Below are 14,477 nucleotides of genomic sequence, written 5' to 3'. Positions count from 1 at the left end.
AGACATTGAGAGATGGGGGAGAGGGGCCAGACTGTGGCGCTCTGGTTTAAGCAGTCACATTACGGTGCACAAGGACTTCGGGTCCAGCTCCTGGTCCCCACTTGCAGGAAGCACCTTGAGTCCTGCATCAGGGCTGCAGGGGTCTGTCTGTCTCTTTCTACACCTCCCACTCAATTTATCTCTCTATATATCCACTAATAAATAAACTACAAATAATTTTTGAATTGTTGTAGTTATTATAGTTGCTGTTGGATAGGACAGAGAGAAATGGAGAGAGGAGGGGAAGACAGTGAGGGGGAGAGAAAGACAGACACCTGCAGACCTGCTTCACTGCCTGTGAAGCCCGGGGGCTGGAACCGGGATCCTTATGCCGGTCCTTGCGCGCTGTGCCACCTGCCCTTAACCCGCTGCGCTACCGCCCGACTCCCACGGATAATTTAAAAAAGAAATATCCATTAAAGAAGGAGAGAAGGAGAGAAAGACACCCGCAGGCCTGCTTTGCTGCTTATGACGCTCCCGCTGCAGGTGAGGAGGGCGGACTCGAAGCAGCAGCTCAGTGCAGGCCCTGCAGGGAGCGCAGGGCGCAGGGTGCACTGCCAGAGTGCGCCCGACTCCAGGCTTGGGATCGCGAACAGGTCCCTGGAGGGAGCGCCTCAGTTTTCCTTCCTGTGAAATGGGGCTGAGGAGGGAGGAGCGTCTCTGGCTGGTGCAGGCTGTGGACTGAGCGCTTGTAAAGTGATCAGGACAGTGTTTGGGTCACAGCAAGCGCCCAGTCATCGCTTCTAATGACCGCTGTTGCGATTAGTAACCAACTTGCCTCTTGTCAGAGGCCATGTTGAGCTTGACCTTACGTTTATTCTTTAATTAAAATTTTATTATCTTTCTTTATTGCATAGAGACAGCCAAAAATTGAGAGGGGGATAGAGAGACACCTGTAGCCCTGCTTCAGGACTCCTGAAGCTTTCCCCCTGCAGGTAGGTAGTGGGGGCTTGAACCTGGGTCCTAGCATATTTTAACATGTGGGCCACCACCTGGCCCCTGGGACCTCATGTTTATAGTCTCACTTGTTCACACAGTTTGTCTTTTTCTTCCTCCCTCCCTCCCTTCCTTCTTCCCTTCCTCCCCCCTCCTCCCCCCCTTCCCTTTTCCTTGTTCTTACCTGGGTTGAAACCTGGGATGAAGTGGGGCAGTCTGCGAGGTACTGGGAGACAAGTTGTGGGTGGAGGCTGGCAGCACAGGGCAGTGTGGAGGCTGGCAGTGGATGGAGAAGGGCTGAGCCGCAGAGAGGAACGGCATCCGGGAAGCTAGGGGATGGCAGCTGCTCATGGCAGCTGCTCTGTGCACACCCTCCTCTCGCCTGGCCTGGAGCTTCAGAGTTGAGCCCCTCTGGGGGGAGGTAAGATGGGCTGTGATGGTAACACACACACACACACACACACACACACACACACACACACACACCCGGTTTCCTGCAGGGGAAAGCTTTGCCCTCCTCTGTTGGTATGCTTTTGAAAACCCCTTCTGTTACATTTGGTTTAAATCCCCCCTGCTTAACACTATTCTATTTACATAACCACTTCATTCTATTTACATAACTGCTGTTAACAAGCACCACCCTCCCTCCAGGGCATTGGTTCAATCCCCACTGGTTCATGATATGTTTTTGCTCTGCCCCCTCTCCTTGTCACACTCTGATTTTCACCAGTCACTTTTCTTTCCACCCTCTCTATGTCACATCCTGTTCACACCCTACTTGGGAAGTATATATAAAGACAACATTGTTCGTTTTAGTTGAGTTTAGCTTAGCTTGGTATAGATTGCGCTGTGTCCTGCATGAATAAAGAGATACTGCCTACAGCTCAACCATGAGTCCCGTGTTGTCTGTCTCCCGTCAATGAAGCTCAGCCCGACACTCCTCCCTTTCCCTGCTTGCTTTCCAGCAGAGAGGAAGGAGACAAGAAGGCACAGCCTGAGAATAGCCAGACACAGGGAGGACACAGGGCTGGTCTGAATACAGCTAAATCCCCAGAAACGGAACAGAAGAAAGGCCAGTTGGGGGCAGAGGAGAAGCTGTTTTATATTGATTTACTTATTTATTTTTCCTCCAGGGTGATCGCTGGGGCTTGTTGCCCACTTCTCCTGTGTGTGTGTGTTTTTTTTCTTCTTTCATTTTATTGGACAGGACAGAGCGAAATTGAGAAGGCAGGGGGAGACAGAGAGGGAGAGAGGCAGAACCTGCAGCCCTGCTTCACTGCTTGTGAGGTGTCCTCCCTGCAGGTGGGGGTCCGGCTCAAGCCCATCCTCGCCTGGGTCCTTGCACTTAGTACCATGTGTGCTTGCTTGGGCGCACCACTGCTTGGCCTCCTTTTTATTCATTTAATTTTGTTTTTGTCCAGGCAACAGAGGATGCAGGTAGCTTTGGGGAGGGCTGTCTGCGACCCAGCTTGCGCCCGAGACTCGATTGCTGGTGTGCTTTCTTGGGAGGTGCTGGCAGGTAACTGGGTGCAGGAAGGAGTCCCCGGTCTTCACGGCCCCCCAGGCCAGTCTCGGTGGGTAACCCCTTCCCTAAGACTTTCCAGATGTCCAGTGACACATCTGGAGGAGGGTCCCCCCACCTCCACAGGACTCGTATAACATGGGGATGGGATCTGCAGTTAGAATACGGTTTGTGAATGTCAGTTTTTAAATTTTTAACTATCTTTATTTACTGGATAGGGACAGCCAGAAATTGAGAGGGAAGGGGGTGACTCTGAACTTAGACTTGTGCTGTCTTCACTCTACTCTGCTACTCCGTAGCTGGCCGACTCAAGACAGGCCAGAACCCCTCAGCGTCCTCCCCTGTGAAGTGGGGGTAGCCACGCCGCGTGCTCGTAGCAGGGCTGAGTGAGCTATGACATAAGTGAAGCGCTCACACTTCTGCCCGGCCACATGCCGTATGCAGACTACGGTTCCAGACTGCTCAGCGGACGGGAGGACTTGCTCTGGTGTGGCGAGAGCAGGAGGGGAGCCTGTGAAGCAGCTGTCCGAGCCCTGAGTGAACCAGCCAGCAAGATACTGGTGCTGATCAGTGAACTCTAAGGGGGGGCTCCCAGGAAAAGGATCTGAGCTCAGCGGCTGAGAGAACACACTCCTTCCTCTGCCAAGCGCGGGGAGCCTAGTCCTCTCACACTTGAGCTGTGGCAAGGGGACGGCATTTGGGGATGTGCAGGGAATTGGGGGGCAGCCCGTGAGGGGGAACCCATATTTTTAGAGAGAGGATGATATCGAGGTCTTCACTCAGGACTTTGGTTGCATGTACTAGTTAGAACTCTCACTGTAAGAAGACATCGCAGTTCAAATTGAGCAGAACTAACAAGAGAATCGAGCTCCTATTACTCATCACCTCTGGGGGCAGGAGATGCCAGAGAGACACCATCTCTATACCATCTCTATTGTTTCACGCTCAGAAGGTGTCCACCTTTTCAGACCAGCCCAGGACTCCTGGCTCATGTTCCAGGCAGTGCTGAGAGGAGCCGTGCTCTCCCTTGCTCTGGTCGGCAAGCCCCTTTGAGGCCGGCCTGAGTTGGGATGCGGCGGGTGGGGCTGCCAGCCAGCTTGCAGGCTTTAGTTAGGGGTGAGGGAAATGGAGAGCGTTACCAACGGAAGGGGAACGGACATTGAGTCACAGCAGAGCTTTTGCTGTGTTGGCAGGCAGAACCCAGCAGCATGGTGGCGCACTCGCTTCAGGCCTCTGGGGATGGGAAAATACAACTGCCGTCTTGGGGTCCATGTCTGAAGGAAGCTCAGCTCACTCCAGGACTTGTGAAGCACACTGCTCACAGATCACAGACTGTGCATTGTATACACACACACACACATGCACACACACATACATGCACACACATACGCATGCACAAACATGCACACATATATGCGCACACACGTGTGCACGCACACATGCGCACACACGTGCACACACATACATGCGCGCACACTTGCGTACACATACACGCACACACATGCGCACGCACACATGCACACACATGCGTACACACACGCACATGCGCACACATGCATGCACACACATGCATGCACACACATGCATGCACACACATACACACATGCACACACGCGCGCACAACTTGCGTACACATACACGCACACACATGCGTGCACACGCACATGCGCACACATACACGCACACGCGCACACATACATGCACACATGCACACACATGCATACACACACGCGCACACACACACACAGAAATCTGCAGAGGGGTGTGACACCCCTCTGTGACACCCCTCTGCAGATTTCTGGACCACGCCCAGCCAGGCATTGCCACCACTCAAACCAGCACTTGAAAAAGGCATGCCAGGTGATTAGGCATGCCCAATTTGATCTCTGGCATCTTCGCAGAGAAGACAGCATTACTGATGCTTGAGAACTGGGTTTAGGGACCAGTTTTTATGTGCAAGGACCTGAGTTCAAGCCCTGGGTCTCTGTCTACAGGAGGAAACTTCACAAGTGGTAGAGCAGAACTGTAGGTGTTTCCCTCTCTCTCCATTAAAGATTTTATTTATCAGATACGAGGAGCGGGGCTGGGTGGTGGTGAGCCTGGTTGAACACACATGTTACAATGTGCAAGGACCTGGGTTCGACCCCAGTCCCCATTTACAGGGGGAAAGCTTCACAAGTGGTGTCTGCATGTGTCTCTCTCCCTCTCCATCACCCCCTGTCTCTCAATTTCTGTCTCTATCTAATAAATAAAGATAATAAAAAAATTTTTTTAAAAAAGATAGGAGCAGAGAGAGTACCAGACATCACTCTGGGCACTGAACGCAGGACGCCATGCTTGAGAGTCTAGTGCTTTATCCACTGTGCCACTTCCCGGACCATTCCTCCTATCTCTTTTTCTCTCCCCTCTGTATTTCTCTCCGTTTCTCTTTCTTTTTTTCTTAAAGTTTTTTTATAAAGATTTTATTTATTTACTTATTAATGAGAAACATAGGAGGAGAGAGAGAAGGAGCCAGACATCACTCTGGTACATGTCCTGCTGGGAACTGAACTCAGCACCTCCTGCTTGAGAGTCGACTACTTTATCCACTGCGCCACCTCCCGGACCACATTTCTCTCTGTTTCTAATAGAAAATAGATAGAAAAGGAAAGGAAAGGAAACCATATTTGGGTGCTCCAGAGATGTGCAGTGGAGGACTCAACAGGAGGTCTTGAATTTAGCCCCCGGCACCCCATGTGCCTGAGGGGTGCTCTGCTGCCCCTCCTCTCCACACTCCCACCCCCACAAATAAAGCCTATTAAAAGAGAAAACTATATTTAATACGGGAGTTGAGGACACAGTAAATGATATAAAAATGCAAATTCAGAATACTATTGTAGGAAACTGCTTAAAGGAAAGGGCTGGGGCCATGGCCTGGCACGGCCGTGAGTGGAAACTCACATCAGTGCTGTCAGGCACCACGACTCGCTGAGCCTTCCTGGGGGCAAGTTGCATCAGCGCTGAAGCAGGTCTGCAGGTGTCTCTCCTTTTCCCTCCCTATCTCCAGCTCCCTTCCCAATTCCTATCTTTCTTATCTAATCAAAAAAGAAAACGGTGTATTGCCCCAAAGTTGGGGGAAGGGTTCAGGCCCTGGAACATGATGGCAGAGAACCTAGTGGGGTTGATCGTTATGTGGAAAACTGAGAAATGTTGCACATGTACAGATCACTGTATTGTACTGTTGACTGTAAGCCATTAATTCCCCCAAGAAATTAAAAAAAAAAAAAAAAAAAGGGAGAAACAGGCACTGGAAGTGGTGGACTCATGCAGGCGCAGAGCCCCAGCAGTAACCTTGGCGGCAATGAAGAAATAAGTATGAAGTAGACACGCTTGTGTGTGGAACAGCCCAGCTGTGTCCTGCTTCACTGTCATTCGCTGGGAGAAAAATATCCCCGCAGCCCCGTTGTGCAGGGGCAGGAGGGCACCAGGCGGCCCTCTGGTTCGGCCACGCTCGCCCCAAGGTACGCTGAGTCTCTTCAGCCAGTGAAGGAGAGGGAGCACTGGCATACGTTTGCCTCTAGTGTGAACAGTCAGTGAACGTTCCCAACGCTCCTCATGCTAGTTTGTGAAATATAATTATGGACTTACCAGCAGAAACACCCCCTGGAACATGATTCCTATTTGGGAATTTTCAGATGCTGATTCAGGTACCCCAGGGGTAGACCCCGGTTAGGGTATTTCAGATGGTAACTGACTAGATTTTAAAAACTATATCTATCATTACAAACCACAAGCCCCACAGAAAGCCTCACCCAAATGCCACTGTATTTTTAGTCCCAGATAGAATATGGTCATCTCCCTCCCTGCCTTCTCAAACCCTTTCACTCTGCTTCCTGCCGGAGTGTTCTGAGTTTAAGGAGCTCCAGTAACTCCTAATGTCTTCGATGTTCTTCTGGCTTAACTGAAACTTCAGCTGTCATGAAAACATGCTAAGTCAGAGCCTGCACAGAGTCCCCACAAATGCTCCCCACTGTGGCTTCAGACTATCTCATCTTCATTTATCATATCTCAGGAGTTACCGGGGGCACCTCTCAGAGAGGGGGACAGGGAGAGAGGCAAAGATGGAGAATACAGAGAATCTTGCTTGGGGCTGGATGTTGGGGCACCGGGTTGAGCACACATGTTAACAGTGTGCAAGGACCTGGGTTCAAGGCCTCCCCCCCCCCCCGTCCCCGCCTGCAGAGGGAAAGCTTCACAAGTGGTGAAGCAGGGCTGCGGGTGTCTCTCTGTCTCTCTCCCTCTCTGTTTCTCCCTTCCCTCTCAATTTCTGGCTGGCTCTATCAAATAAAGATAATAAAAAATTTAAAAAAACTAAACAAACAAAAAATAAAACCAAGAATCTTGCTTGGCCCTTGCCCACGCCATGTGATGATATAATGTACATACTGCACAACTTCTAGGAAGTGATGGTGGCCATCTTTGCACCCTTGGGATGAGGTAAGATTTCTTATGGAGAACATGGAAGTCAGTATAAACAGGAAAGGCTAGGAAACTCGACTTTCTTAAAATTACAAAACTGTGCTCTTTGAAAGCCTTTGTTTATAAAGATGAGCTGTAGACATAGCTCAGTAAGAGGGTGTCTGCTTTACCATTCACACAGCCCAGCCCTGAGCGCAGACAGAGAATCGGTAGATGTGGTGAGAGTCATGATCACAGTGATACCAACAGTGACTCGCAGTTTTTTTTTTTTTTTTTTTAATGAGAACACTGCTCAGCTCAGCTCAGCTCAACTCTGAGACATGGTACATGGTGGTGCTAGGGATCGTACCTGGGACCTCAAGCATGTACTCACAAAATTTAAAAACTGACAACACCAAATACTGTCAGGGTTGTAAATGAACTGGACATAACTTCAGTACTTCACCAATGGGGTTGCAAAATTGTCCAGTCACTTTGAAAAACAATTTGGTAAGTTCCTTCTGTAAATGAAGACAAACATGACTTGACTGTACAGTCCCGCAATCCTGCCGTTAAGTATTTTCCAAAAGGAAATGAAGACATATCCGTAGAAGGACTTGCATATGGGTGTTCACAGCAACTTTATTCTTAATAGGTCAAACAAACCCAGATGTTTATTGACAAATAAAGTAGTGCTGATGGGTACTGGGCAGTGGCGTACTGGTTAAGCACACACAGTACTAAGTGCAAGCACCAGCACAGGGATCCAGGTTCAAGACCCTGAGTCCCCACCTGCAGAGGGGATGCTTCATGAGTGGTGAAGCAGGTCTGCAGGTGTCTCTCTCTCTCTCTCCCTCTCTAACCCCCTTGCCTCTCCATTTCTCTTTGTCCTATTAAATAAAAATTAGAAAAAAAAAAAAAGGAAAAAGTGGCTGCCAGGAGCAGTGGATTTGTAGTGCTGGCACCAAGCCCCAGCAAGAACCCTGATGGCAATAAAATAAATAAATAATTTTACTTCTAAGAATAAAAATAATGTATCCATATGATGGCATACTTCTCAACAACTAAGAAGAACAAACTGCATACCTACAACCATATTATGCAGATTGAAAACACCATGCTCCAAAGTGAAAGACTTGTATACTGAAAACAATGAGTCACTATTCAAGGAAATAGAAAATGCTATCAAGAAATGGAAGGATATCCCATGCTCATGGGTTGGAAGAATTAATATCATCAAAATGAATATTCTCCCCAGAGCCATATACAAATTTAATGCGATACCCATCAAAGTTCCACCAAGCTTCTTTAAGAGAATAGAACAAAAACTACAATCATTTATCTGGAACCAGGAAACACCTAGAATTGCCAAAACCATCTTGAGGAAAAGAAACAGAAATGGAGGCATCACACTCCCAGATCTCAAACTATATTATAAAGCCATCATCATCAAAACAGCATGGTACTGGAACAAAAATAGGCACACAGACCAGTGGAACAGAACTGAAAGCCCAGACCTAAACCCCCACACATATGGACATCTAATCTTTGATAAGGGGGCCCAATGTATTAAGTGGAGAATGAAAACTCTCTTCAATAAATGGTGCTGGGAAAACTGGGTTGAAACATGCAGAAGAATGAAAATGATCCACCTTATCTCACCAGAAACAGAAATCAACTCCAAATGGATCAAGGACCTGGATGTTAGACCAGAAACTATCAGATACTTAGAGGAAAACATTGTTGGAACACTTTTCCACCTAAACCTCAAGGACATCTTTGATGATACAAACCCAGTTACAAGAAAGACTAAAGCAGAAACAAACCAATGGGATTACATCACATTGAAAAGCTTCTGCACAGCCAAAAAACCATCACACAAACAAGGAGAGCCATTCACAGAATGGGAGAAGATCTTCACATGCCAAACATCAGACAAGAGACTAATCACCAAAATATACAAAGAGCTCAGCAAACTTAGCACCAAAACAGCAAATGACCCCATCCAACAATGGGCAGAGGATATGAACAGATCATTCACTCCAGAGGAGATCCAAAAGGCTAACAAACATATGAAAAACTGCTCCAGGTCACTGATTGTCAGAGAAATGCAAATAAAGACAACACTGAGATACCACCTCACTCCTGTGAGAATGTCACACATCAAAAAGGACAGCAGCAACAAATGCTAGAGAGGCTGTGGGGACAGAGAAACTCTTCTGCACTGCTGGTGGGAATGTCAGTTGGTCCAGCCTCTGTGGAGAGCAGTCTGGAAAACTCTCACAAGGCTAGACATGGACCTTTCATATAACCCAGTAATTCCTCTCCTGGGGATATACCCCAAAGACTCCATAACACCCAACCAAAAAGAGGTGTGTACTCCTATGTTCATAGCAGCACAATTCATAATAGCTAAAACCTGGAAGCAACCCAGGTGCCCAACAACAGATGAGTGGCTGAGAAAGCTGTGGTATATATACACAATGGAATACTATGCAGCTATTAAGAACAATGAACCCACCTTCTCTGGCCTATCTTGGATGGAGCTAGAAGGAACTATGGTAAGTGAGCTAAGTCAGAAAGATAAAGATGAATATGGGATGATCCCACTCATCAACAGAAGTTGAGAAAGAAGAACAGAAGGGAAACTCAAAGCAGGATCTGACTGAGTTTGGAGTAGGGCACCAAAGTGAAAACCCTGGGATGAGGGTGAGGGTGGATGTTGGACTTCCCGGGGCGGGGGCAGGGGGATGGGATGGGACACAGTCTTTTGGTGGTGGGAATGGTGTTTATGTACATTCCTATTAGTTTGTAGTCATAGAAATCACTATTTAATTAATATGAGAGGGGAAAACTTGTATGTCTCTAACTTTTTGAAGCACAGACTGAGTCTTTTTAGTACATAGGCTGAGTTTTTGATATGTTGACTCTCTTAAAAGCCTAGACCAGGGAAAACAGAAGCAACCAGTGGCACAGCTATATATAAATAATGTCAAAGGACATAAATTATGATGATGGTGTGTATGATACAGCAAATCCTAACAAAGGGATATTTCAAAGTTAACCCAATTGCCAAATAATGTGATTATAGCAATGACTATCTGTTGTCTTCTTAACCCTCAGACAGCAGGAACCTCCCACTTCCTCTGTAGAGCCTATAGGCTCCTAAGCTGAATATGGGCCCCAGATCACATCACATCAATGGGATTTACAGTCAACAATATTTATACACCTTTCCCATATTAGGGATCTACTCTCTTCCCTGATCCAGCTTTCTGTTCCTTTTCCAGCCATTACATCATCTCCCCAGACAATAACTTGGATCCACCTGTATATCATATTTCAGGTTCAAGGGAGAACAAAAACTAGTATAGCCACAGGCCCTTTGGAATATAACTAAAATCTGCCTAGTAGCTATCTACAAAATGGAGGACCCCCCCCCCAACTCTTCATCTGCACTATTCCAGCCTTTAGGTTCATGATGTTCAACAATTTGTTTGGCTTTGTATGTTAACTGTCTTTTCAGCCACCAGGTTCCAGATGCCAGCATGATGCCGACCAGACTTCCCTGGACAGACAACCCCATCAATGTGTCCTGGAGCTCTGCTTCCCCAGAGCCCTGCCCCACTAGGGAAAGAGAGAGACAGGCTGGGAGTGTGGATCCACCTGTCAACACATTGTTCAGTGAGGAAGCAATTACAGAAGCCAGACCTTCCACCTTCTGCATCCCACAATGACCTTGGGTCCATACTCCCAGAGGGATAAAGAATAGGAAAGCTATCAGGGGAGGGGATGGGATACAGAGTTCTGGTGGTGGGAAATGTGTGGAGTTGTACCCCTCTTATCCTATGGCTTTGTCAATTCTTCTTCTTCTACTTCTAGCGTTTGCCCTTCTTCCGTAGCCAGTCAACAGCGTCAGGTTGAGCCTAATGTCTGCTTGTTGCTGGCTTTGAAAGTGACTGGGACCCATGTGGATTCAGTATGCTAGGAAGGATCGTCAGTTTCTCCAATAAATGGGTACTCACGGGATGCACCACGAGAAGGTCGATCCAATGCATCTCAATGCATCCAATGCTTTGTCAATGTTTCCTTTTTATAAATAAAAAAAAGGAGGTAGAGACTGACCATTCCCCTCCCTTCATGTTTTCTTTCTTTTTCCTTTTTTATTTATAAAAAGGAAACACTGACAAAACCGTAGGATAAGAGGGGTACAACTCCACACAATTCCCACCACCAGAACTCCATATTCCATCCCCTCCCCTGATAGCTTTCCTATTCTTTATCCCTCTGGGAGCATGGACCCAGGGTCATTGTGGGATGCAGAAGGTGGAAGGTCTGGCTTCTGTAATTGCTTCCCCGCTGAACATGGGTGTTGACAGGTGGATCCATACTCCCAGCCTGTCTCTCTCTTTCCCTAGTGGGGCAGGGCTCTGGGGAAGCGGAACCCCAGGACACATTCATGGGGTTGTCTGTCCAGGGAAATCTGGTTGGCATCATGCTGGCATCTGGAACCTGATGACTGAAAAGAGAGTTAACGAAGGAGAGGGGCACCTACAGCACTTCCCCACTGCTTGTGATGTTTGCTCCTGTGTGTGCCGACTTTGACTGCGAGCCTGAGCCTTGGTCCTCAGGCAGGGTCACCTGTGCTCTTCTGGGAAGTGCACCACTGCCTACCCTCAACAGCAATACTCTTAGTAGTTAAAACAGAGAAGCAACCCAAGTGCTCATCCACGAGTGAATGGATTAAAGCCTAGACACTATATCACTTGACCATTAAATGGAATGTGACTATGACACACGCCCCCGGGCACATACAGCTTGTAAGCAAGTCAGAGGAAGGAAGTAGCTAGAAAAGGCACATGCTCTCACCTCATCTTAGATGGGGCTGGAAGGAATCATGTGAAGTGAGATGAGTCAGAAAGAGAAGAATGAATATGGGATGATGCCTCTCATGACAGAAGTTGAAAACAAGACCAGAAGGGAAAACACCAAGCAGAACTCAGAATGGAATTGGTGTTCTGCACCACAGGAAGAGTCTAGGGTGTGTGTGGGGGTTCAGGTCCTGGAACGTGAAGGCAGAGGAGGACCTAGAGGGGGTTGGATTGTTGTGTGGAAAACTGGGGAATGTTACACATGTACCAACTACTGTATTTTTTAAAATAATTTTTATATTTATTTGTTTTCCCTTTTTGCTGCCCTTGTTATTTTTCATTGTTGTTGTTGTTATTGTTGTTGTCATTGATGTCGTCATTGTTGGATAGGACAGAGAAAAATGTAGAGAGGAGGGAAAGACAGAGGAGGAGAGAAAGATAGACACCTGCAGACCTGCTTCACCGCCTGTGAAGTGACTCCCCTGCAGGTGGGGAGCTGGGGGCTCAAACCGGCACCCTTAAGTCAGTCCTTGCACTTTGAGCCACATGCGCTATTGCCAGACTCCCACCAACTACTGTATTTTACTGTTGACTGTAAACCAGTCATCCCCCAATAAAGAAATTAAAAAAGAAAAGAAAAAGGCACATGCTGCATTTATTTGAAATTCTCCAGGTAGGCAAATCCATAGCTAGTCAATACAGTGATGTTTCCTAGGGAAGGTGAGGCAATATATTAATATTTTCCAGGGACAGTGAGGAATGGGGAGTGACTATAAGTGGGCATGGAGCTTTCTTTTTGAGGTTTTATTAGTAATGGTGATAATCACACAATTTAGTAAATATGCTGAAACCACTGGACAACAAAACAACAATGAGATCAGGATATTTATTTGTCTGCACCAAATAAACTAATATAAATACATATGCTTTGTAAATCATGAACTTTTTTTTAAAGGAATACTCCTTCCAGCAGAAGCTAGGTCTGGTCAGTTTCTGTAGTACATTTGGAAAGGCGTACATTGCAGGGCCAGGCGGTGGCACAGCTGGTTGACTGCAAACCTTACCATGCACAAGAGAATGCAGGTTCAAGCCCTGGGCTCCCATCGGCAGGGAGGAAGCTTCATGAGCCACGGCAAATGGAGAGTCCATGGTGAAGGTCATCTGATCAAGAGAGGGAGTTGCTCCAAATCTGTCTGTAAATACATCCCCTTGTCAGTCTGCTCAGCCTCAGGCTGACCTCATCCATATGCTAACTGTCCCAAACTCCTGTTGGGGCTCACAACAGTGTACAATATTCTTACAAGCAGGTGACCTTTAAGAAAGGAGACTGACCCCATAGAAGAGCTTGATGTGGCCGGACACTTGAGACATACAGGGAATTAAGATTCAGCTGAAATGCTTGGCTGCTCACGATGTCACCTCCTTCTACTGCTTTGAAATCCCTCGACCCACAAGTCCTGCATAGCACTCTCACAACTGTTTCTGTCGCCCGCCCCTCTGCAGGCGTCACAGCTCCAGAAGGCAGGCTGCAGACACTCTGTCAACTGCTTATGCTGCGTTGACACTCACCCTCTGTTCACCATGATGATTTGGCCTGTGTTTGCGAAAAGCATATTCTAGCATGCCTCCTGAGACAGGGTTAGTCACTGAATTGGAACTTTAATAAGTAAAGGGGAGCTGGACAGTCTAAACTGACAAATGTCCAGTTTTTACCAGAGCTCAGGTCACGTTTCCTTTACTCTCCATGGCATTTCTACTCCAATAAAGCACATACAAAGTGTCTGATTCATGAATGGGCATTATAAATAGATTAGCAAGAATTTATAAGTAATGGTTTATAAAAGTCCTCTCCAAGCAAGCAAACAAACAAAAAAAAACTAAAACAGACAAACAAAAAAATGCTCACGCACTGAGAAGTACCAAATTTCAAATGTGAAAAGAATGAAACTCTTTTAGCTGAGTGACAGTCTTCTGGGATAAGGGAATGGAACCCAAGGTTTGCTCCCTGGGATCTGGGGGGAAACATGCTGGGACAACACAGGAAGCCTAGAGCTGGACTTGTGGTGTGCCACGAACTTCGTGTTCCCCTCCAGCTTCATTTCTGTATCGAACAAAATTGATTACAGCAAGTGACAGATATGCGGTCTGATGTCCTTATGAATAAGGTAGTTAAAACAAACACATCAAGAGAAAGTCTGTCCTTGGGGTCATACCCCATGATTAAGTGGCATCTGTTCCAGGAATCGAGGGGGAGCTCAGCATTTGCGAATCAGACAGTGTGGTCTTCACATTAGCAAAATGGAGGATAGAATTATACAATCATCTCAATAGGCTTGTAAAAAGCGTTAGACAGAACTAATATTTATGATAAAAAAGAGCTCCTTCCAAAGTGGGAATGTAAGTCAGCATCATCTTGACAGCTTATTCATAGGTCTACAGCCAGTGCCTTGTGGGAAAGTTGAGAACTTTTCCTCTAAGGTCACAAACAAGACAATGGTGCCCACACTCTCCACTTATATTTATTTGTTTACTGCCATCAGATTTATCACTGGGGCTTGGTTCCTGAGATCTTTTTTTTTTTTTTTTTGATTTGATAGGACAGAGAGAAACTGGGTCGGGGGGATAAAGAGGGAACGAGAAACATCTCCGACCTGCCTGAGTGCTAGTAGAAC

This window comes from Erinaceus europaeus, chromosome 10 (assembly GCF_950295315.1).
Source record: "Erinaceus europaeus chromosome 10, mEriEur2.1, whole genome shotgun sequence".
NCBI classification, from domain to species: domain Eukaryota; kingdom Metazoa; phylum Chordata; class Mammalia; order Eulipotyphla; family Erinaceidae; genus Erinaceus; species Erinaceus europaeus.
This window is presented reverse-complemented; position numbering follows the sequence as displayed.